This window comes from Schistocerca piceifrons, unplaced genomic scaffold (assembly GCF_021461385.2).
Source record: "Schistocerca piceifrons isolate TAMUIC-IGC-003096 unplaced genomic scaffold, iqSchPice1.1 HiC_scaffold_420, whole genome shotgun sequence".
Lineage (NCBI taxonomy): Eukaryota > Metazoa > Arthropoda > Insecta > Orthoptera > Acrididae > Schistocerca > Schistocerca piceifrons.
This window is the reverse complement of record NW_025728646.1, coordinates 1-22266: the sequence shown is the minus strand read 5'-3', so window position 1 is coordinate 22266 and position 22266 is coordinate 1. Positions and strand designations below refer to the sequence as shown.

The window sequence follows — 22266 nt, the reverse complement described above, 5'->3', positions numbered from 1 at the left end:
CACTCTCTCGCGTTATAGAACGGCGTGCTCCGGACGCATTTCGTGGAGACGAACGCCAGCAATGATGAGAGCAAAAGGTGCCTACAAATCCTGTCGTTGCACCACGCACTGTTCTACGACAATTCACCAAGCAGACGCTCACGCCTTGTTGTGCTGTTTCCTTTGCGGGCAATGAGTGCATCTGCCTTCGACACAGGAAACATTACACGTTCGGCAGCTGTGGGATTGGAACCCACGCCTCCGAAGAGAATGGTGCCTGAAACCAGCGCCTTAGACCGCTCGGCCACGCTACCTACACAACACGCGCGTCACAAGAGCTGCGTCCTACCCCACGAGGACACACCGCAACGGCACAAAAATGAGACGTAAAAAGTGGCAACGGTGGGATTCGAACCCACGCCTCCGGAGAGACTGGTGCCTAAAACCAGCGCCTTAGACCGCTCGGCCACGTTACCGTTGGATCAGCAGCGGCAAAACGTTTCGTTTGTACTACAAAGATCACTTCGAAATGGAAGTATCTTGGCAATCGCCGTGCCATGTATTTCCACTGCTCTCCCACTGGAAGCGTCTCTTTAGGCCATCCACAGCAAGAAAAAGCCGTGCCCGCCGTACGGTAGCGACGCCACTTGTCTGTAGCTGTCGCAGTTAAGGAGACAGCGTCAAGAGACGTTTTCGTGCCGTGACCAGGTTTCGAACCTGCGCTTTCCTTAACCACTAAAGTATCGTAGCTGTAACTGTCAGGCGGAGCTAGAATGCTCCATGTATCAAACATATGTGAGCTCAAGGAGGTTACACTTGAAGGAAAAGCGGCAGGTTAACGCGATCACATCAAAACCCCCGGCAGCTACGGGATTCGAAACCGCGCCTACAGAGAGACTGGTGCCTTAAACCAGCGCCTTAAAGCGCTCGGCCACGCTACATGCGCTGCTTGGTGCGCCAGTGTTCCTAGCATTTGTAGAAACAGTGCACGCCACAGCTTCCTGTTCTGCTGGGACTGGCTGCTCATCCATCGCACTTCAAACGACTGCCCTTTTCGACTACAGAGAGCAGCGGACGTCTGCGCTCTGGGAGGCGACATTACGTGTTGGGGATGAAGTGGTAGTGCTAACTGCGGCCTGCGGAACACGAGTGAAAAAATCAAGAGAGTACTGTCATTTCGAGTACTCGCCATTGCAACGGCAGCAAGGCAAAACTTTCAAAATTGCCGTGACCAGGATTCGAACCTGGGTTATTGCGGCCACAACGCAATGTCCTAACCACTAGACGATCACGGCCATGGCCACGGAGGCGCCCGCGAAGGCAGCTGGCTGCAATGCAAGTGGCGATACCCAGCAAAGCCTAGGCCAAGGTGTACGCCACAGCAGTGTCAGACACGGTCTCCATCACATGTATACGAGCAAATGAACGTGCCTGCGCTGTCAGGACTCTAACTACAGTGGTTAGCTGCATTCACCTCCGTGGCAATGTCTTGCAGTCCTCCAAGCCTCTTGACTACAGGTACCGGTATGTGGCTCGATAACAAGTGGATAGACGCCGCATCTCTCTCGCCGTCAGGTGTTGCCGCGAGTCATACTTAACGTAGCTTTCTGCACGCGTCAGCGTAGCGTCAGTCGAGCAAAGTCGAGACAAGTCGCATAGGAGGAGCAACAAAAACGCGCAATTCCGGTACCGGGAATCGAACCCGGGCCTCCTGGGTGAGAGCCAGGTATCCTAGCCACTAGACCACACCGGACAACGACGGCAGTGCTCTTTCCAGCGAACGCAGCAGCCGCCCACGGTTAACTGACGACAACTGTAAAAAATCCACTCTCTCGCGTTATAGAACGGCGTGCTCCGGACGCATTTCGTGGAGACGAACGCCAGCAATGATGAGAGCAAAAGGTGCCTACAAATCCTGTCGTTGCACCACGCACTGTTCTACGACAATTCACCAAGCAGACGCTCACGCCTTGTTGTGCTGTTTCCTTTGCGGGCAATGAGTGCATCTGCCTTCGACACAGGAAACATTACACGTTCGGCAGCTGTGGGATTGGAACCCACGCCTCCGAAGAGAATGGTGCCTGAAACCAGCGCCTTAGACCGCTCGGCCACGCTACCTACACAACACGCGCGTCACAAGAGCTGCGTCCTACCCCACGAGGACACACCGCAACGGCACAAAAATGAGACGTAAAAAGTGGCAACGGTGGGATTCGAACCCACGCCTCCGGAGAGACTGGTGCCTAAAACCAGCGCCTTAGACCGCTCGGCCACGTTACCGTTGGATCAGCAGCGGCAAAACGTTTCGTTTGTACTACAAAGATCACTTCGAAATGGAAGTATCTTGGCAATCGCCGTGCCATGTATTTCCACTGCTCTCCCACTGGAAGCGTCTCTTTAGGCCATCCACAGCAAGAAAAAGCCGTGCCCGCCGTACGGTAGCGACGCCACTTGTCTGTAGCTGTCGCAGTTAAGGAGACAGCGTCAAGAGACGTTTTCGTGCCGTGACCAGGTTTCGAACCTGCGCTTTCCTTAACCACTAAAGTATCGTAGCTGTAACTGTCAGGCGGAGCTAGAATGCTCCATGTATCAAACATATGTGAGCTCAAGGAGGTTACACTTGAAGGAAAAGCGGCAGGTTAACGCGATCACATCAAAACCCCCGGCAGCTACGGGATTCGAAACCGCGCCTACAGAGAGACTGGTGCCTTAAACCAGCGCCTTAAAGCGCTCGGCCACGCTACATGCGCTGCTTGGTGCGCCAGTGTTCCTAGCATTTGTAGAAACAGTGCACGCCACAGCTTCCTGTTCTGCTGGGACTGGCTGCTCATCCATCGCACTTCAAACGACTGCCCTTTTCGACTACAGAGAGCAGCGGACGTCTGCGCTCTGGGAGGCGACATTACGTGTTGGGGATGAAGTGGTAGTGCTAACTGCGGCCTGCGGAACACGAGTGAAAAAATCAAGAGAGTACTGTCATTTCGAGTACTCGCCATTGCAACGGCAGCAAGGAAAAACTTTCAAAATTGCCGTGACCAGGATTCGAACCTGGGTTATTGCGGCCACAACGCAATGTCCTAACCACTAGACGATCACGGCCATGGCCACGGAGGCGCCCGCGAAGGCAGCTGGCTGCAATGCAAGTGGCGATACCCAGCAAAGCCTAGGCCAAGGTGTACGCCACAGCAGTGTCAGACACGGTCTCCATCACATGTATACGAGCAAATGAACGTGCCTGCGCTGTCAGGACTCTAACTACAGTGGTTAGCTGCATTCACCTCCGTGGCAATGTCTTGCAGTCCTCCAAGCCTCTTGACTACAGGTACCGGTATGTGGCTCGATAACAAGTGGATAGACGCCGCATCTCTCTCGCCGTCAGGTGTTGCCGCGAGTCATACTTAACGTAGCTTTCTGCACGCGTCAGCGTAGCGTCAGTCGAGCAAAGTCGAGACAAGTCGCATAGGAGGAGCAACAAAAACGCGCAATTCCGGTACCGGGAATCGAACCCGGGCCTCCTGGGTGAGAGCCAGGTATCCTAGCCACTAGACCACACCGGACAACGACGGCAGTGCTCTTTCCAGCGAACGCAGCAGCCGCCCACGGTTAACTGACGACAACTGTAAAAAATCCACTCTCTCGCGTTATAGAACGGCGTGCTCCGGACGCATTTCGTGGAGACGAACGCCAGCAATGATGAGAGCAAAAGGTGCCTACAAATCCTGTCGTTGCACCACGCACTGTTCTACGACAATTCACCAAGCAGACGCTCACGCCTTGTTGTGCTGTTTCCTTTGCGGGCAATGAGTGCATCTGCCTTCGACACAGGAAACATTACACGTTCGGCAGCTGTGGGATTGGAACCCACGCCTCCGAAGAGAATGGTGCCTGAAACCAGCGCCTTAGACCGCTCGGCCACGCTACCTACACAACACGCGCGTCACAAGAGCTGCGTCCTACCCCACGAGGACACACCGCAACGGCACAAAAATGAGACGTAAAAAGTGGCAACGGTGGGATTCGAACCCACGCCTCCGGAGAGACTGGTGCCTAAAACCAGCGCCTTAGACCGCTCGGCCACGTTACCGTTGGATCAGCAGCGGCAAAACGTTTCGTTTGTACTACAAAGATCACTTCGAAATGGAAGTATCTTGGCAATCGCCGTGCCATGTATTTCCACTGCTCTCCCACTGGAAGCGTCTCTTTAGGCCATCCACAGCAAGAAAAAGCCGTGCCCGCCGTACGGTAGCGACGCCACTTGTCTGTAGCTGTCGCAGTTAAGGAGACAGCGTCAAGAGACGTTTTCGTGCCGTGACCAGGTTTCGAACCTGCGCTTTCCTTAACCACTAAAGTATCGTAGCTGTAACTGTCAGGCGGAGCTAGAATGCTCCATGTATCAAACATATGTGAGCTCAAGGAGGTTACACTTGAAGGAAAAGCGGCAGGTTAACGCGATCACATCAAAACCCCCGGCAGCTACGGGATTCGAAACCGCGCCTACAGAGAGACTGGTGCCTTAAACCAGCGCCTTAAAGCGCTCGGCCACGCTACATGCGCTGCTTGGTGCGCCAGTGTTCCTAGCATTTGTAGAAACAGTGCACGCCACAGCTTCCTGTTCTGCTGGGACTGGCTGCTCATCCATCGCACTTCAAACGACTGCCCTTTTCGACTACAGAGAGCAGCGGACGTCTGCGCTCTGGGAGGCGACATTACGTGTTGGGGATGAAGTGGTAGTGCTAACTGCGGCCTGCGGAACACGAGTGAAAAAATCAAGAGAGTACTGTCATTTCGAGTACTCGCCATTGCAACGGCAGCAAGGCAAAACTTTCAAAATTGCCGTGACCAGGATTCGAACGTGGGTTATTGCGGCCACAACGCAATGTCCTAACCACTAGACGATCACGGCCATGGCCACGGAGGCGCCCGCGAAGGCAGCTGGCTGCAATGCAAGTGGCGATACCCAGCAAAGCCTAGGCCAAGGTGTACGCCACAGCAGTGTCAGACACGGTCTCCATCACATGTATACGAGCAAATGAACGTGCCTGCGCTGTCAGGACTCTAACTACAGTGGTTAGCTGCATTCACCTCCGTGGCAATGTCTTGCAGTCCTCCAAGCCTCTTGACTACAGGTACCGGTATGTGGCTCGATAACAAGTGGATAGACGCCGCATCTCTCTCGCCGTCAGGTGTTGCCGCGAGTCATACTTAACGTAGCTTTCTGCACGCGTCAGCGTAGCGTCAGTCGAGCAAAGTCGAGACAAGTCGCATAGGAGGAGCAACAAAAACGCGCAATTCCGGTACCGGGAATCGAACCCGGGCCTCCTGGGTGAGAGCCAGGTATCCTAGCCACTAGACCACACCGGACAACGACGGCAGTGCTCTTTCCAGCGAACGCAGCAGCCGCCCACGGTTAACTGACGACAACTGTAAAAAATCCACTCTCTCGCGTTATAGAACGGCGTGCTCCGGACGCATTTCGTGGAGACGAACGCCAGCAATGATGAGAGCAAAAGGTGCCTACAAATCCTGTCGTTGCACCACGCACTGTTCTACGACAATTCACCAAGCAGACGCTCACGCCTTGTTGTGCTGTTTCCTTTGCGGGCAATGAGTGCATCTGCCTTCGACACAGGAAACATTACACGTTCGGCAGCTGTGGGATTGGAACCCACGCCTCCGAAGAGAATGGTGCCTGAAACCAGCGCCTTAGACCGCTCGGCCACGCTACCTACACAACACGCGCGTCACAAGAGCTGCGTCCTACCCCACGAGGACACACCGCAACGGCACAAAAATGAGACGTAAAAAGTGGCAACGGTGGGATTCGAACCCACGCCTCCGGAGAGACTGGTGCCTAAAACCAGCGCCTTAGACCGCTCGGCCACGTTACCGTTGGATCAGCAGCGGCAAAACGTTTCGTTTGTACTACAAAGATCACTTCGAAATGGAAGTATCTTGGCAATCGCCGTGCCATGTATTTCCACTGCTCTCCCACTGGAAGCGTCTCTTTAGGCCATCCACAGCAAGAAAAAGCCGTGCCCGCCGTACGGTAGCGACGCCACTTGTCTGTAGCTGTCGCAGTTAAGGAGACAGCGTCAAGAGACGTTTTCGTGCCGTGACCAGGTTTCGAACCTGCGCTTTCCTTAACCACTAAAGTATCGTAGCTGTAACTGTCAGGCGGAGCTAGAATGCTCCATGTATCAAACATATGTGAGCTCAAGGAGGTTACACTTGAAGGAAAAGCGGCAGGTTAACGCGATCACATCAAAACCCCCGGCAGCTACGGGATTCGAAACCGCGCCTACAGAGAGACTGGTGCCTTAAACCAGCGCCTTAAAGCGCTCGGCCACGCTACATGCGCTGCTTGGTGCGCCAGTGTTCCTAGCATTTGTAGAAACAGTGCACGCCACAGCTTCCTGTTCTGCTGGGACTGGCTGCTCATCCATCGCACTTCAAACGACTGCCCTTTTCGACTACAGAGAGCAGCGGACGTCTGCGCTCTGGGAGGCGACATTACGTGTTGGGGATGAAGTGGTAGTGCTAACTGCGGCCTGCGGAACACGAGTGAAAAAATCAAGAGAGTACTGTCATTTCGAGTACTCGCCATTGCAACGGCAGCAAGGCAAAACTTTCAAAATTGCCGTGACCAGGATTCGAACGTGGGTTATTGCGGCCACAACGCAATGTCCTAACCACTAGACGATCACGGCCATGGCCACGGAGGCGCCCGCGAAGGCAGCTGGCTGCAATGCAAGTGGCGATACCCAGCAAAGCCTAGGCCAAGGTGTACGCCACAGCAGTGTCAGACACGGTCTCCATCACATGTATACGAGCAAATGAACGTGCCTGCGCTGTCAGGACTCTAACTACAGTGGTTAGCTGCATTCACCTCCGTGGCAATGTCTTGCAGTCCTCCAAGCCTCTTGACTACAGGTACCGGTATGTGGCTCGATAACAAGTGGATAGACGCCGCATCTCTCTCGCCGTCAGGTGTTGCCGCGAGTCATACTTAACGTAGCTTTCTGCACGCGTCAGCGTAGCGTCAGTCGAGCAAAGTCGAGACAAGTCGCATAGGAGGAGCAACAAAAACGCGCAATTCCGGTACCGGGAATCGAACCCGGGCCTCCTGGGTGAGAGCCAGGTATCCTAGCCACTAGACCACACCGGACAACGACGGCAGTGCTCTTTCCAGCGAACGCAGCAGCCGCCCACGGTTAACTGACGACAACTGTAAAAAATCCACTCTCTCGCGTTATAGAACGGCGTGCTCCGGACGCATTTCGTGGAGACGAACGCCAGCAATGATGAGAGCAAAAGGTGCCTACAAATCCTGTCGTTGCACCACGCACTGTTCTACGACAATTCACCAAGCAGACGCTCACGCCTTGTTGTGCTGTTTCCTTTGCGGGCAATGAGTGCATCTGCCTTCGACACAGGAAACATTACACGTTCGGCAGCTGTGGGATTGGAACCCACGCCTCCGAAGAGAATGGTGCCTGAAACCAGCGCCTTAGACCGCTCGGCCACGCTACCTACACAACACGCGCGTCACAAGAGCTGCGTCCTACCCCACGAGGACACACCGCAACGGCACAAAAATGAGACGTAAAAAGTGGCAACGGTGGGATTCGAACCCACGCCTCCGGAGAGACTGGTGCCTAAAACCAGCGCCTTAGACCGCTCGGCCACGTTACCGTTGGATCAGCAGCGGCAAAACGTTTCGTTTGTACTACAAAGATCACTTCGAAATGGAAGTATCTTGGCAATCGCCGTGCCATGTATTTCCACTGCTCTCCCACTGGAAGCGTCTCTTTAGGCCATCCACAGCAAGAAAAAGCCGTGCCCGCCGTACGGTAGCGACGCCACTTGTCTGTAGCTGTCGCAGTTAAGGAGACAGCGTCAAGAGACGTTTTCGTGCCGTGACCAGGTTTCGAACCTGCGCTTTCCTTAACCACTAAAGTATCGTAGCTGTAACTGTCAGGCGGAGCTAGAATGCTCCATGTATCAAACATATGTGAGCTCAAGGAGGTTACACTTGAAGGAAAAGCGGCAGGTTAACGCGATCACATCAAAACCCCCGGCAGCTACGGGATTCGAAACCGCGCCTACAGAGAGACTGGTGCCTTAAACCAGCGCCTTAAAGCGCTCGGCCACGCTACATGCGCTGCTTGGTGCGCCAGTGTTCCTAGCATTTGTAGAAACAGTGCACGCCACAGCTTCCTGTTCTGCTGGGACTGGCTGCTCATCCATCGCACTTCAAACGACTGCCCTTTTCGACTACAGAGAGCAGCGGACGTCTGCGCTCTGGGAGGCGACATTACGTGTTGGGGATGAAGTGGTAGTGCTAACTGCGGCCTGCGGAACACGAGTGAAAAAATCAAGAGAGTACTGTCATTTCGAGTACTCGCCATTGCAACGGCAGCAAGGCAAAACTTTCAAAATTGCCGTGACCAGGATTCGAACGTGGGTTATTGCGGCCACAACGCAATGTCCTAACCACTAGACGATCACGGCCATGGCCACGGAGGCGCCCGCGAAGGCAGCTGGCTGCAATGCAAGTGGCGATACCCAGCAAAGCCTAGGCCAAGGTGTACGCCACAGCAGTGTCAGACACGGTCTCCATCACATGTATACGAGCAAATGAACGTGCCTGCGCTGTCAGGACTCTAACTACAGTGGTTAGCTGCATTCACCTCCGTGGCAATGTCTTGCAGTCCTCCAAGCCTCTTGACTACAGGTACCGGTATGTGGCTCGATAACAAGTGGATAGACGCCGCATCTCTCTCGCCGTCAGGTGTTGCCGCGAGTCATACTTAACGTAGCTTTCTGCACGCGTCAGCGTAGCGTCAGTCGAGCAAAGTCGAGACAAGTCGCATAGGAGGAGCAACAAAAACGCGCAATTCCGGTACCGGGAATCGAACCCGGGCCTCCTGGGTGAGAGCCAGGTATCCTAGCCACTAGACCACACCGGACAACGACGGCAGTGCTCTTTCCAGCGAACGCAGCAGCCGCCCACGGTTAACTGACGACAACTGTAAAAAATCCACTCTCTCGCGTTATAGAACGGCGTGCTCCGGACGCATTTCGTGGAGACGAACGCCAGCAATGATGAGAGCAAAAGGTGCCTACAAATCCTGTCGTTGCACCACGCACTGTTCTACGACAATTCACCAAGCAGACGCTCACGCCTTGTTGTGCTGTTTCCTTTGCGGGCAATGAGTGCATCTGCCTTCGACACAGGAAACATTACACGTTCGGCAGCTGTGGGATTGGAACCCACGCCTCCGAAGAGAATGGTGCCTGAAACCAGCGCCTTAGACCGCTCGGCCACGCTACCTACACAACACGCGCGTCACAAGAGCTGCGTCCTACCCCACGAGGACACACCGCAACGGCACAAAAATGAGACGTAAAAAGTGGCAACGGTGGGATTCGAACCCACGCCTCCGGAGAGACTGGTGCCTAAAACCAGCGCCTTAGACCGCTCGGCCACGTTACCGTTGGATCAGCAGCGGCAAAACGTTTCGTTTGTACTACAAAGATCACTTCGAAATGGAAGTATCTTGGCAATCGCCGTGCCATGTATTTCCACTGCTCTCCCACTGGAAGCGTCTCTTTAGGCCATCCACAGCAAGAAAAAGCCGTGCCCGCCGTACGGTAGCGACGCCACTTGTCTGTAGCTGTCGCAGTTAAGGAGACAGCGTCAAGAGACGTTTTCGTGCCGTGACCAGGTTTCGAACCTGCGCTTTCCTTAACCACTAAAGTATCGTAGCTGTAACTGTCAGGCGGAGCTAGAATGCTCCATGTATCAAACATATGTGAGCTCAAGGAGGTTACACTTGAAGGAAAAGCGGCAGGTTAACGCGATCACATCAAAACCCCCGGCAGCTACGGGATTCGAAACCGCGCCTACAGAGAGACTGGTGCCTTAAACCAGCGCCTTAAAGCGCTCGGCCACGCTACATGCGCTGCTTGGTGCGCCAGTGTTCCTAGCATTTGTAGAAACAGTGCACGCCACAGCTTCCTGTTCTGCTGGGACTGGCTGCTCATCCATCGCACTTCAAACGACTGCCCTTTTCGACTACAGAGAGCAGCGGACGTCTGCGCTCTGGGAGGCGACATTACGTGTTGGGGATGAAGTGGTAGTGCTAACTGCGGCCTGCGGAACACGAGTGAAAAAATCAAGAGAGTACTGTCATTTCGAGTACTCGCCATTGCAACGGCAGCAAGGCAAAACTTTCAAAATTGCCGTGACCAGGATTCGAACGTGGGTTATTGCGGCCACAACGCAATGTCCTAACCACTAGACGATCACGGCCATGGCCACGGAGGCGCCCGCGAAGGCAGCTGGCTGCAATGCAAGTGGCGATACCCAGCAAAGCCTAGGCCAAGGTGTACGCCACAGCAGTGTCAGACACGGTCTCCATCACATGTATACGAGCAAATGAACGTGCCTGCGCTGTCAGGACTCTAACTACAGTGGTTAGCTGCATTCACCTCCGTGGCAATGTCTTGCAGTCCTCCAAGCCTCTTGACTACAGGTACCGGTATGTGGCTCGATAACAAGTGGATAGACGCCGCATCTCTCTCGCCGTCAGGTGTTGCCGCGAGTCATACTTAACGTAGCTTTCTGCACGCGTCAGCGTAGCGTCAGTCGAGCAAAGTCGAGACAAGTCGCATAGGAGGAGCAACAAAAACGCGCAATTCCGGTACCGGGAATCGAACCCGGGCCTCCTGGGTGAGAGCCAGGTATCCTAGCCACTAGACCACACCGGACAACGACGGCAGTGCTCTTTCCAGCGAACGCAGCAGCCGCCCACGGTTAACTGACGACAACTGTAAAAAATCCACTCTCTCGCGTTATAGAACGGCGTGCTCCGGACGCATTTCGTGGAGACGAACGCCAGCAATGATGAGAGCAAAAGGTGCCTACAAATCCTGTCGTTGCACCACGCACTGTTCTACGACAATTCACCAAGCAGACGCTCACGCCTTGTTGTGCTGTTTCCTTTGCGGGCAATGAGTGCATCTGCCTTCGACACAGGAAACATTACACGTTCGGCAGCTGTGGGATTGGAACCCACGCCTCCGAAGAGAATGGTGCCTGAAACCAGCGCCTTAGACCGCTCGGCCACGCTACCTACACAACACGCGCGTCACAAGAGCTGCGTCCTACCCCACGAGGACACACCGCAACGGCACAAAAATGAGACGTAAAAAGTGGCAACGGTGGGATTCGAACCCACGCCTCCGGAGAGACTGGTGCCTAAAACCAGCGCCTTAGACCGCTCGGCCACGTTACCGTTGGATCAGCAGCGGCAAAACGTTTCGTTTGTACTACAAAGATCACTTCGAAATGGAAGTATCTTGGCAATCGCCGTGCCATGTATTTCCACTGCTCTCCCACTGGAAGCGTCTCTTTAGGCCATCCACAGCAAGAAAAAGCCGTGCCCGCCGTACGGTAGCGACGCCACTTGTCTGTAGCTGTCGCAGTTAAGGAGACAGCGTCAAGAGACGTTTTCGTGCCGTGACCAGGTTTCGAACCTGCGCTTTCCTTAACCACTAAAGTATCGTAGCTGTAACTGTCAGGCGGAGCTAGAATGCTCCATGTATCAAACATATGTGAGCTCAAGGAGGTTACACTTGAAGGAAAAGCGGCAGGTTAACGCGATCACATCAAAACCCCCGGCAGCTACGGGATTCGAAACCGCGCCTACAGAGAGACTGGTGCCTTAAACCAGCGCCTTAAAGCGCTCGGCCACGCTACATGCGCTGCTTGGTGCGCCAGTGTTCCTAGCATTTGTAGAAACAGTGCACGCCACAGCTTCCTGTTCTGCTGGGACTGGCTGCTCATCCATCGCACTTCAAACGACTGCCCTTTTCGACTACAGAGAGCAGCGGACGTCTGCGCTCTGGGAGGCGACATTACGTGTTGGGGATGAAGTGGTAGTGCTAACTGCGGCCTGCGGAACACGAGTGAAAAAATCAAGAGAGTACTGTCATTTCGAGTACTCGCCATTGCAACGGCAGCAAGGCAAAACTTTCAAAATTGCCGTGACCAGGATTCGAACCTGGGTTATTGCGGCCACAACGCAATGTCCTAACCACTAGACGATCACGGCCATGGCCACGGAGGCGCCCGCGAAGGCAGCTGGCTGCAATGCAAGTGGCGATACCCAGCAAAGCCTAGGCCAAGGTGTACGCCACAGCAGTGTCAGACACGGTCTCCATCACATGTATACGAGCAAATGAACGTGCCTGCGCTGTCAGGACTCTAACTACAGTGGTTAGCTGCATTCACCTCCGTGGCAATGTCTTGCAGTCCTCCAAGCCTCTTGACTACAGGTACCGGTATGTGGCTCGATAACAAGTGGATAGACGCCGCATCTCTCTCGCCGTCAGGTGTTGCCGCGAGTCATACTTAACGTAGCTTTCTGCACGCGTCAGCGTAGCGTCAGTCGAGCAAAGTCGAGACAAGTCGCATAGGAGGAGCAACAAAAACGCGCAATTCCGGTACCGGGAATCGAACCCGGGCCTCCTGGGTGAGAGCCAGGTATCCTAGCCACTAGACCACACCGGACAACGACGGCAGTGCTCTTTCCAGCGAACGCAGCAGCCGCCCACGGTTAACTGACGACAACTGTAAAAAATCCACTCTCTCGCGTTATAGAACGGCGTGCTCCGGACGCATTTCGTGGAGACGAACGCCAGCAATGATGAGAGCAAAAGGTGCCTACAAATCCTGTCGTTGCACCACGCACTGTTCTACGACAATTCACCAAGCAGACGCTCACGCCTTGTTGTGCTGTTTCCTTTGCGGGCAATGAGTGCATCTGCCTTCGACACAGGAAACATTACACGTTCGGCAGCTGTGGGATTGGAACCCACGCCTCCGAAGAGAATGGTGCCTGAAACCAGCGCCTTAGACCGCTCGGCCACGCTACCTACACAACACGCGCGTCACAAGAGCTGCGTCCTACCCCACGAGGACACACCGCAACGGCACAAAAATGAGACGTAAAAAGTGGCAACGGTGGGATTCGAACCCACGCCTCCGGAGAGACTGGTGCCTAAAACCAGCGCCTTAGACCGCTCGGCCACGTTACCGTTGGATCAGCAGCGGCAAAACGTTTCGTTTGTACTACAAAGATCACTTCGAAATGGAAGTATCTTGGCAATCGCCGTGCCATGTATTTCCACTGCTCTCCCACTGGAAGCGTCTCTTTAGGCCATCCACAGCAAGAAAAAGCCGTGCCCGCCGTACGGTAGCGACGCCACTTGTCTGTAGCTGTCGCAGTTAAGGAGACAGCGTCAAGAGACGTTTTCGTGCCGTGACCAGGTTTCGAACCTGCGCTTTCCTTAACCACTAAAGTATCGTAGCTGTAACTGTCAGGCGGAGCTAGAATGCTCCATGTATCAAACATATGTGAGCTCAAGGAGGTTACACTTGAAGGAAAAGCGGCAGGTTAACGCGATCACATCAAAACCCCCGGCAGCTACGGGATTCGAAACCGCGCCTACAGAGAGACTGGTGCCTTAAACCAGCGCCTTAAAGCGCTCGGCCACGCTACATGCGCTGCTTGGTGCGCCAGTGTTCCTAGCATTTGTAGAAACAGTGCACGCCACAGCTTCCTGTTCTGCTGGGACTGGCTGCTCATCCATCGCACTTCAAACGACTGCCCTTTTCGACTACAGAGAGCAGCGGACGTCTGCGCTCTGGGAGGCGACATTACGTGTTGGGGATGAAGTGGTAGTGCTAACTGCGGCCTGCGGAACACGAGTGAAAAAATCAAGAGAGTACTGTCATTTCGAGTACTCGCCATTGCAACGGCAGCAAGGCAAAACTTTCAAAATTGCCGTGACCAGGATTCGAACGTGGGTTATTGCGGCCACAACGCAATGTCCTAACCACTAGACGATCACGGCCATGGCCACGGAGGCGCCCGCGAAGGCAGCTGGCTGCAATGCAAGTGGCGATACCCAGCAAAGCCTAGGCCAAGGTGTACGCCACAGCAGTGTCAGACACGGTCTCCATCACATGTATACGAGCAAATGAACGTGCCTGCGCTGTCAGGACTCTAACTACAGTGGTTAGCTGCATTCACCTCCGTGGCAATGTCTTGCAGTCCTCCAAGCCTCTTGACTACAGGTACCGGTATGTGGCTCGATAACAAGTGGATAGACGCCGCATCTCTCTCGCCGTCAGGTGTTGCCGCGAGTCATACTTAACGTAGCTTTCTGCACGCGTCAGCGTAGCGTCAGTCGAGCAAAGTCGAGACAAGTCGCATAGGAGGAGCAACAAAAACGCGCAATTCCGGTACCGGGAATCGAACCCGGGCCTCCTGGGTGAGAGCCAGGTATCCTAGCCACTAGACCACACCGGACAACGACGGCAGTGCTCTTTCCAGCGAACGCAGCAGCCGCCCACGGTTAACTGACGACAACTGTAAAAAATCCACTCTCTCGCGTTATAGAACGGCGTGCTCCGGACGCATTTCGTGGAGACGAACGCCAGCAATGATGAGAGCAAAAGGTGCCTACAAATCCTGTCGTTGCACCACGCACTGTTCTACGACAATTCACCAAGCAGACGCTCACGCCTTGTTGTGCTGTTTCCTTTGCGGGCAATGAGTGCATCTGCCTTCGACACAGGAAACATTACACGTTCGGCAGCTGTGGGATTGGAACCCACGCCTCCGAAGAGAATGGTGCCTGAAACCAGCGCCTTAGACCGCTCGGCCACGCTACCTACACAACACGCGCGTCACAAGAGCTGCGTCCTACCCCACGAGGACACACCGCAACGGCACAAAAATGAGACGTAAAAAGTGGCAACGGTGGGATTCGAACCCACGCCTCCGGAGAGACTGGTGCCTAAAACCAGCGCCTTAGACCGCTCGGCCACGTTACCGTTGGATCAGCAGCGGCAAAACGTTTCGTTTGTACTACAAAGATCACTTCGAAATGGAAGTATCTTGGCAATCGCCGTGCCATGTATTTCCACTGCTCTCCCACTGGAAGCGTCTCTTTAGGCCATCCACAGCAAGAAAAAGCCGTGCCCGCCGTACGGTAGCGACGCCACTTGTCTGTAGCTGTCGCAGTTAAGGAGACAGCGTCAAGAGACGTTTTCGTGCCGTGACCAGGTTTCGAACCTGCGCTTTCCTTAACCACTAAAGTATCGTAGCTGTAACTGTCAGGCGGAGCTAGAATGCTCCATGTATCAAACATATGTGAGCTCAAGGAGGTTACACTTGAAGGAAAAGCGGCAGGTTAACGCGATCACATCAAAACCCCCGGCAGCTACGGGATTCGAAACCGCGCCTACAGAGAGACTGGTGCCTTAAACCAGCGCCTTAAAGCGCTCGGCCACGCTACATGCGCTGCTTGGTGCGCCAGTGTTCCTAGCATTTGTAGAAACAGTGCACGCCACAGCTTCCTGTTCTGCTGGGACTGGCTGCTCATCCATCGCACTTCAAACGACTGCCCTTTTCGACTACAGAGAGCAGCGGACGTCTGCGCTCTGGGAGGCGACATTACGTGTTGGGGATGAAGTGGTAGTGCTAACTGCGGCCTGCGGAACACGAGTGAAAAAATCAAGAGAGTACTGTCATTTCGAGTACTCGCCATTGCAACGGCAGCAAGGCAAAACTTTCAAAATTGCCGTGACCAGGATTCGAACGTGGGTTATTGCGGCCACAACGCAATGTCCTAACCACTAGACGATCACGGCCATGGCCACGGAGGCGCCCGCGAAGGCAGCTGGCTGCAATGCAAGTGGCGATACCCAGCAAAGCCTAGGCCAAGGTGTACGCCACAGCAGTGTCAGACACGGTCTCCATCACATGTATACGAGCAAATGAACGTGCCTGCGCTGTCAGGACTCTAACTACAGTGGTTAGCTGCATTCACCTCCGTGGCAATGTCTTGCAGTCCTCCAAGCCTCTTGACTACAGGTACCGGTATGTGGCTCGATAACAAGTGGATAGACGCCGCATCTCTCTCGCCGTCAGGTGTTGCCGCGAGTCATACTTAACGTAGCTTTCTGCACGCGTCAGCGTAGCGTCAGTCGAGCAAAGTCGAGACAAGTCGCATAGGAGGAGCAACAAAAACGCGCAATTCCGGTACCGGGAATCGAACCCGGGCCTCCTGGGTGAGAGCCAGGTATCCTAGCCACTAGACCACACCGGACAACGACGGCAGTGCTCTTTCCAGCGAACGCAGCAGCCGCCCACGGTTAACTGACGACAACTGTAAAAAATCCACTCTCTCGCGTTATAGAACGGCGTGCTCCGGACGCATTTCGTGGAGACGAACGCCAGCAATGATGAGAGCAAAAGGTGCCTACAAATCCTGTCGTTGCACCACGCACTGTTCTACGACAATTCACCAAGCAGACGCTCACGCCTTGTTGTGCTGTTTCCTTTGCGGGCAATGAGTGCATCTGCCTTCGACACAGGAAACATTACACGTTCGGCAGCTGTGGGATTGGAACCCACGCCTCCGAAGAGAATGGTGCCTGAAACCAGCGCCTTAGACCGCTCGGCCACGCTACCTACACAACACGCGCGTCACAAGAGCTGCGTCCTACCCCACGAGGACACACCGCAACGGCACAAAAATGAGACGTAAAAAGTGGCAACGGTGGGATTCGAACCCACGCCTCCGGAGAGACTGGTGCCTAAAACCAGCGCCTTAGACCGCTCGGCCACGTTACCGTTGGATCAGCAGCGGCAAAACGTTTCGTTTGTACTACAAAGATCACTTCGAAATGGAAGTATCTTGGCAATCGCCGTGCCATGTATTTCCACTGCTCTCCCACTGGAAGCGTCTCTTTAGGCCATCCACAGCAAGAAAAAGCCGTGCCCGCCGTACGGTAGCGACGCCACTTGTCTGTAGCTGTCGCAGTTAAGGAGACAGCGTCAAGAGACGTTTTCGTGCCGTGACCAGGTTTCGAACCTGCGCTTTCCTTAACCACTAAAGTATCGTAGCTGTAACTGTCAGGCGGAGCTAGAATGCTCCATGTATCAAACATATGTGAGCTCAAGGAGGTTACACTTGAAGGAAAAGCGGCAGGTTAACGCGATCACATCAAAACCCCCGGCAGCTACGGGATTCGAAACCGCGCCTACAGAGAGACTGGTGCCTTAAACCAGCGCCTTAAAGCGCTCGGCCACGCTACATGCGCTGCTTGGTGCGCCAGTGTTCCTAGCATTTGTAGAAACAGTGCACGCCACAGCTTCCTGTTCTGCTGGGACTGGCTGCTCATCCATCGCACTTCAAACGACTGCCCTTTTCGACTACAGAGAGCAGCGGACGTCTGCGCTCTGGGAGGCGACATTACGTGTTGGGGATGAAGTGGTAGTGCTAACTGCGGCCTGCGGAACACGAGTGAAAAAATCAAGAGAGTACTGTCATTTCGAGTACTCGCCATTGCAACGGCAGCAAGGCAAAACTTTCAAAATTGCCGTGACCAGGATTCGAACGTGGGTTATTGCGGCCACAACGCAATGTCCTAACCACTAGACGATCACGGCCATGGCCACGGAGGCGCCCGCGAAGGCAGCTGGCTGCAATGCAAGTGGCGATACCCAGCAAAGCCTAGGCCAAGGTGTACGCCACAGCAGTGTCAGACACGGTCTCCATCACATGTATACGAGCAAATGAACGTGCCTGCGCTGTCAGGACTCTAACTACAGTGGTTAGCTGCATTCACCTCCGTGGCAATGTCTTGCAGTCCTCCAAGCCTCTTGACTACAGGTACCGGTATGTGGCTCGATAACAAGTGGATAGACGCCGCATCTCTCTCGCCGTCAGGTGTTGCCGCGAGTCATACTTAACGTAGCTTTCTGCACGCGTCAGCGTAGCGTCAGTCGAGCAAAGTCGAGACAAGTCGCATAGGAGGAGCAACAAAAACGCGCAATTCCGGTACCGGGAATCGAACCCGGGCCTCCTGGGTGAGAGCCAGGTATCCTAGCCACTAGACCACACCGGACAACGACGGCAGTGCTCTTTCCAGCGAACGCAGCAGCCGCCCACGGTTAACTGACGACAACTGTAAAAAATCCACTCTCTCGCGTTATAGAACGGCGTGCTCCGGACGCATTTCGTGGAGACGAACGCCAGCAATGATGAGAGCAAAAGGTGCCTACAAATCCTGTCGTTGCACCACGCACTGTTCTACGACAATTCACCAAGCAGACGCTCACGCCTTGTTGTGCTGTTTCCTTTGCGGGCAATGAGTGCATCTGCCTTCGACACAGGAAACATTACACGTTCGGCAGCTGTGGGATTGGAACCCACGCCTCCGAAGAGAATGGTGCCTGAAACCAGCGCCTTAGACCGCTCGGCCACGCTACCTACACAACACGCGCGTCACAAGAGCTGCGTCCTACCCCACGAGGACACACCGCAACGGCACAAAAATGAGACGTAAAAAGTGGCAACGGTGGGATTCGAACCCACGCCTCCGGAGAGACTGGTGCCTAAAACCAGCGCCTTAGACCGCTCGGCCACGTTACCGTTGGATCAGCAGCGGCAAAACGTTTCGTTTGTACTACAAAGATCACTTCGAAATGGAAGTATCTTGGCAATCGCCGTGCCATGTATTTCCACTGCTCTCCCACTGGAAGCGTCTCTTTAGGCCATCCACAGCAAGAAAAAGCCGTGCCCGCCGTACGGTAGCGACGCCACTTGTCTGTAGCTGTCGCAGTTAAGGAGACAGCGTCAAGAGACGTTTTCGTGCCGTGACCAGGTTTCGAACCTGCGCTTTCCTTAACCACTAAAGTATCGTAGCTGTAACTGTCAGGCGGAGCTAGAATGCTCCATGTATCAAACATATGTGAGCTCAAGGAGGTTACACTTGAAGGAAAAGCGGCAGGTTAACGCGATCACATCAAAACCCCCGGCAGCTACGGGATTCGAAACCGCGCCTACAGAGAGACTGGTGCCTTAAACCAGCGCCTTAAAGCGCTCGGCCACGCTACATGCGCTGCTTGGTGCGCCAGTGTTCCTAGCATTTGTAGAAACAGTGCACGCCACAGCTTCCTGTTCTGCTGGGACTGGCTGCTCATCCATCGCACTTCAAACGACTGCCCTTTTCGACTACAGAGAGCAGCGGACGTCTGCGCTCTGGGAGGCGACATTACGTGTTGGGGATGAAGTGGTAGTGCTAACTGCGGCCTGCGGAACACGAGTGAAAAAATCAAGAGAGTACTGTCATTTCGAGTACTCGCCATTGCAACGGCAGCAAGGCAAAACTTTCAAAATTGCCGTGACCAGGATTCGAACCTGGGTTATTGCGGCCACAACGCAATGTCCTAACCACTAGACGATCACGGCCATGGCCACGGAGGCGCCCCGCGAAGGCAGCTGGCTGCAATGCAAGTGGCGATACCCAGCAAAGCCTAGGCCAAGGTGTACGCCACAGCAGTGTCAGACACGGTCTCCATCACATGTATACGAGCAAATGAACGTGCCTGCGCTGTCAGGACTCTAACTACAGTGGTTAGCTGCATTCACCTCCGTGGCAATGTCTTGCAGTCCTCCAAGCCTCTTGACTACAGGTACCGGTATGTGGCTCGATAACAAGTGGATAGACGCCGCATCTCTCTCGCCGTCAGGTGTTGCCGCGAGTCATACTTAACGTAGCTTTCTGCACGCGTCAGCGTAGCGTCAGTCGAGCAAAGTCGAGACAAGTCGCATAGGAGGAGCAACAAAAACGCGCAATTCCGGTACCGGGAATCGAACCCGGGCCTCCTGGGTGAGAGCCAGGTATCCTAGCCACTAGACCACACCGGACAACGACGGCAGTGCTCTTTCCAGCGAACGCAGCAGCCGCCCACGGTTAACTGACGACAACTGTAAAAAATCCACTCTCTCCGCGTTATAGAACGGCGTGCTCCGGACGCATTTCGTGGAGACGAACGCCAGCAATGATGAGAGCAAAAGGTGCCTACAAATCCTGTCGTTGCACCACGCACTGTTCTACGACAATTCACCAAGCAGACGCTCACGCCTTGTTGTGCTGTTTCCTTTGCGGGCAATGAGTGCATCTGCCTTCGACACAGGAAACATTACACGTTCGGCAGCTGTGGGATTGGAACCCACGCCTCCGAAGAGAATGGTGCCTGAAACCAGCGCCTTAGACCGCTCGGCCCACGCTACCTACACAACACGCGCGTCACAAGAGCTGCGTCCTACCCCACGAGGACACACCGCAACGGCACAAAAATGAGACGTAAAAAGTGGCAACGGTGGGATTCGAACCCACGCCTCCGGAGAGACTGGTGCCTAAAACCAGCGCCTTAGACCGCTCGGCCACGTTACCGTTGGATCAGCAGCGGCAAAACGTTTCGTTTGTACTACAAAGATCACTTCGAAATGGAAGTATCTTGGCAATCGCCGTGCCATGTATTTCCACTGCTCTCCCACTGGAAGCGTCTCTTTAGGCCATCCACAGCAAGAAAAAGCCGTGCCCGCCGTACGGTAGCGACGCCACTTGTCTGTAGCTGTCGCAGTTAAGGAGACAGCGTCAAGAGACGTTTCGTGCCGTGACCAGGTTTCGAACCTGCGCTTTCCTTAACCACTAAAGTATCGTAGCTGTAACTGTCAGGCGGAGCTAGAATGCTCCATGTATCAAACATATGTGAGCTCAAGGAGGTTACACTTGAAGGAAAAGCGGCAAGGTTAACGCGATCACATCAAAACCCCCCGGCAGCTACGGGATTCGAAACCGCGCCTACAGAGAGACTGGTGCCTTAAACCAGCGCCTTAAAGCGCTCGGCCACGCTACATGCGCTGCTTGGTGCGCCAGTGTTCCTAGCATTTGTAGAAACAGTGCACGCCACAGCTTCCTGTTCTGCTGGGACTGGCTGCTCATCCATCGCACTTCAAACGACTGCCCTTTTCGACTACAGAGAGCAGCGGACGTCTGCGCTCTGGGAGGCGACATTACGTGTTGGGGATGAAGTGGTAGTGCTAACTGCGGCCTGCGGAACACGAGTGAAAAAATCAAGAGAGTACTGTCATTTCGAGTACTCGCCATTGCAACGGCAGCAAGGCAAAACTTTCAAAATTGCCGTGACCAGGATTCGAACGTGGGTTATTGCGGCCACAACGCAATGTCCTAACCACTAGACGATCACGGCCATGGCCACGGAGGCGCCCGCGAAGGCAGCTGGCTGCAATGCAAGTGGCGATACCCAGCAAAGCCTAGGCCAAGGTGTACGCCACAGCAGTGTCAGACACGGTCTCCATCACATGTATACGAGCAAATGAAACGTGCCTGCGCTGTCAGGACTCTAACTACAGTGGTTAGCTGCATTCACCTCCGTGGCAATGTCTTGCAGTCCTCCAAGCCTCTTGACTACAGGTACCGGTATGTGGCTCGATAACAAGTGGATAGACGCCGCATCTCTCTCGCCGTCAGGTGTTGCCGCGAGTCATACTTAACGTAGCTTTCTGCACGCGTCAGCGTAGCGTCAGTCGAGCAAAGTCGAGACAAGTCGCATAGGAGGAGCAACAAAAACGCGCAATTCCGGTACCGGGAATCGAACCCGGGCCTCCTGGGTGAGAGCCAGGTATCCTAGCCACTAGACCACACCGGACAACGACGGCAGTGCTCTTTCCAGCGAACGCAGCAGCCGCCCACGGTTAACTGACGACAACTGTAAAAAATCCACTCTCTCGCGTTATAGAACGGCGTGCTCCGGACGCATTTCGTGGAGACGAACGCCAGCAATGATGAGAGCAAAAGGTGCCTACAAATCCTGTCGTTGCACCACGCACTGTTCTACGACAATTCACCAAGCAGACGCTCACGCCTTGTTGTGCTGTTTCCTTTGCGGGCAATGAGTGCATCTGCCTTCGACACAGGAAACATTACACGTTCGGCAGCTGTGGGATTGGAACCCACGCCTCCGAAGAGAATGGTGCCTGAAACCAGCGCCTTAGACCGCTCGGCCACGCTACCTACACAACACGCGCGTCACAAGAGCTGCGTCCTACCCCACGAGGACACACCGCAACGGCACAAAAATGAGACGTAAAAAGTGGCAACGGTGGGATTCGAACCCACGCCTCCGGAGAGACTGGTGCCTAAAACCAGCGCCTTAGACCGCTCGGCCACGTTACCGTTGGATCAGCAGCGGCAAAACGTTTCGTTTGTACTACAAAGATCACTTCGAAATGGAAGTATCTTGGCAATCGCCGTGCCATGTATTTCCACTGCTCTCCCACTGGAAGCGTCTCTTTAGGCCATCCACAGCAAGAAAAAGCCGTGCCCGCCGTACG

The 22266-nt window shown here is 54.4% G+C and overlaps 37 non-coding genes across 37 annotated transcripts; all 37 read right to left on the bottom strand.

The window, feature by feature from the left end:
• Positions 1 to 373: 373 nt before the first annotated feature.
• Positions 374 to 455, bottom strand: Trnal-uag. The gene has a single exon. It is a non-coding gene; the product is annotated as a tRNA-Leu (tRNA).
• Positions 456 to 1202: 747 nt separating this feature from the next.
• Positions 1203 to 1274, bottom strand: Trnah-gug. Its single transcript has one exon. It is a non-coding gene; the product is annotated as a tRNA-His (tRNA).
• Positions 1275 to 1660: 386 nt separating this feature from the next.
• Positions 1661 to 1732, bottom strand: Trnae-cuc. The gene has a single exon. It is a non-coding gene; the product is annotated as a tRNA-Glu (tRNA).
• Positions 1733 to 2177: 445 nt separating this feature from the next.
• On the bottom strand, positions 2178 to 2259 carry Trnal-uag. The gene has a single exon. It is a non-coding gene; the product is annotated as a tRNA-Leu (tRNA).
• A 747-nt stretch (positions 2260 to 3006) lies between these two features.
• Trnah-gug lies at positions 3007 to 3078 on the bottom strand. The gene has a single exon. It is a non-coding gene; the product is annotated as a tRNA-His (tRNA).
• Positions 3079 to 3464: 386 nt separating this feature from the next.
• On the bottom strand, positions 3465 to 3536 carry Trnae-cuc. Its single transcript has one exon. It is a non-coding gene; the product is annotated as a tRNA-Glu (tRNA).
• A 445-nt stretch (positions 3537 to 3981) lies between these two features.
• On the bottom strand, positions 3982 to 4063 carry Trnal-uag. The gene has a single exon. It is a non-coding gene; the product is annotated as a tRNA-Leu (tRNA).
• Positions 4064 to 4810: 747 nt separating this feature from the next.
• Trnah-gug lies at positions 4811 to 4882 on the bottom strand. Its single transcript has one exon. It is a non-coding gene; the product is annotated as a tRNA-His (tRNA).
• A 386-nt stretch (positions 4883 to 5268) lies between these two features.
• Positions 5269 to 5340, bottom strand: Trnae-cuc. Its single transcript has one exon. It is a non-coding gene; the product is annotated as a tRNA-Glu (tRNA).
• Positions 5341 to 5785: 445 nt separating this feature from the next.
• Positions 5786 to 5867, bottom strand: Trnal-uag. Its single transcript has one exon. It is a non-coding gene; the product is annotated as a tRNA-Leu (tRNA).
• Positions 5868 to 6614: 747 nt separating this feature from the next.
• Positions 6615 to 6686, bottom strand: Trnah-gug. The gene has a single exon. It is a non-coding gene; the product is annotated as a tRNA-His (tRNA).
• Positions 6687 to 7072: 386 nt separating this feature from the next.
• Positions 7073 to 7144, bottom strand: Trnae-cuc. Its single transcript has one exon. It is a non-coding gene; the product is annotated as a tRNA-Glu (tRNA).
• A 445-nt stretch (positions 7145 to 7589) lies between these two features.
• Trnal-uag lies at positions 7590 to 7671 on the bottom strand. The gene has a single exon. It is a non-coding gene; the product is annotated as a tRNA-Leu (tRNA).
• A 747-nt stretch (positions 7672 to 8418) lies between these two features.
• Positions 8419 to 8490, bottom strand: Trnah-gug. Its single transcript has one exon. It is a non-coding gene; the product is annotated as a tRNA-His (tRNA).
• A 386-nt stretch (positions 8491 to 8876) lies between these two features.
• On the bottom strand, positions 8877 to 8948 carry Trnae-cuc. The gene has a single exon. It is a non-coding gene; the product is annotated as a tRNA-Glu (tRNA).
• Positions 8949 to 9393: 445 nt separating this feature from the next.
• Positions 9394 to 9475, bottom strand: Trnal-uag. The gene has a single exon. It is a non-coding gene; the product is annotated as a tRNA-Leu (tRNA).
• A 747-nt stretch (positions 9476 to 10222) lies between these two features.
• Trnah-gug lies at positions 10223 to 10294 on the bottom strand. The gene has a single exon. It is a non-coding gene; the product is annotated as a tRNA-His (tRNA).
• Positions 10295 to 10680: 386 nt separating this feature from the next.
• Trnae-cuc lies at positions 10681 to 10752 on the bottom strand. Its single transcript has one exon. It is a non-coding gene; the product is annotated as a tRNA-Glu (tRNA).
• A 445-nt stretch (positions 10753 to 11197) lies between these two features.
• Trnal-uag lies at positions 11198 to 11279 on the bottom strand. The gene has a single exon. It is a non-coding gene; the product is annotated as a tRNA-Leu (tRNA).
• Positions 11280 to 12026: 747 nt separating this feature from the next.
• Positions 12027 to 12098, bottom strand: Trnah-gug. Its single transcript has one exon. It is a non-coding gene; the product is annotated as a tRNA-His (tRNA).
• A 386-nt stretch (positions 12099 to 12484) lies between these two features.
• Trnae-cuc lies at positions 12485 to 12556 on the bottom strand. Its single transcript has one exon. It is a non-coding gene; the product is annotated as a tRNA-Glu (tRNA).
• Positions 12557 to 13001: 445 nt separating this feature from the next.
• Trnal-uag lies at positions 13002 to 13083 on the bottom strand. The gene has a single exon. It is a non-coding gene; the product is annotated as a tRNA-Leu (tRNA).
• Positions 13084 to 13830: 747 nt separating this feature from the next.
• Positions 13831 to 13902, bottom strand: Trnah-gug. The gene has a single exon. It is a non-coding gene; the product is annotated as a tRNA-His (tRNA).
• A 386-nt stretch (positions 13903 to 14288) lies between these two features.
• On the bottom strand, positions 14289 to 14360 carry Trnae-cuc. The gene has a single exon. It is a non-coding gene; the product is annotated as a tRNA-Glu (tRNA).
• Positions 14361 to 14805: 445 nt separating this feature from the next.
• On the bottom strand, positions 14806 to 14887 carry Trnal-uag. Its single transcript has one exon. It is a non-coding gene; the product is annotated as a tRNA-Leu (tRNA).
• A 747-nt stretch (positions 14888 to 15634) lies between these two features.
• On the bottom strand, positions 15635 to 15706 carry Trnah-gug. The gene has a single exon. It is a non-coding gene; the product is annotated as a tRNA-His (tRNA).
• Positions 15707 to 16092: 386 nt separating this feature from the next.
• On the bottom strand, positions 16093 to 16164 carry Trnae-cuc. Its single transcript has one exon. It is a non-coding gene; the product is annotated as a tRNA-Glu (tRNA).
• A 445-nt stretch (positions 16165 to 16609) lies between these two features.
• On the bottom strand, positions 16610 to 16691 carry Trnal-uag. Its single transcript has one exon. It is a non-coding gene; the product is annotated as a tRNA-Leu (tRNA).
• Positions 16692 to 17438: 747 nt separating this feature from the next.
• Positions 17439 to 17510, bottom strand: Trnah-gug. The gene has a single exon. It is a non-coding gene; the product is annotated as a tRNA-His (tRNA).
• Positions 17511 to 17896: 386 nt separating this feature from the next.
• On the bottom strand, positions 17897 to 17968 carry Trnae-cuc. The gene has a single exon. It is a non-coding gene; the product is annotated as a tRNA-Glu (tRNA).
• Positions 17969 to 18413: 445 nt separating this feature from the next.
• Positions 18414 to 18495, bottom strand: Trnal-uag. The gene has a single exon. It is a non-coding gene; the product is annotated as a tRNA-Leu (tRNA).
• A 747-nt stretch (positions 18496 to 19242) lies between these two features.
• Positions 19243 to 19314, bottom strand: Trnah-gug. Its single transcript has one exon. It is a non-coding gene; the product is annotated as a tRNA-His (tRNA).
• Positions 19315 to 19701: 387 nt separating this feature from the next.
• Trnae-cuc lies at positions 19702 to 19773 on the bottom strand. The gene has a single exon. It is a non-coding gene; the product is annotated as a tRNA-Glu (tRNA).
• A 447-nt stretch (positions 19774 to 20220) lies between these two features.
• Positions 20221 to 20302, bottom strand: Trnal-uag. The gene has a single exon. It is a non-coding gene; the product is annotated as a tRNA-Leu (tRNA).
• Positions 20303 to 21050: 748 nt separating this feature from the next.
• Positions 21051 to 21122, bottom strand: Trnah-gug. Its single transcript has one exon. It is a non-coding gene; the product is annotated as a tRNA-His (tRNA).
• A 387-nt stretch (positions 21123 to 21509) lies between these two features.
• On the bottom strand, positions 21510 to 21581 carry Trnae-cuc. The gene has a single exon. It is a non-coding gene; the product is annotated as a tRNA-Glu (tRNA).
• Positions 21582 to 22026: 445 nt separating this feature from the next.
• Positions 22027 to 22108, bottom strand: Trnal-uag. The gene has a single exon. It is a non-coding gene; the product is annotated as a tRNA-Leu (tRNA).
• Between the last annotated feature and the right edge of the window lie 158 nt (positions 22109 to 22266).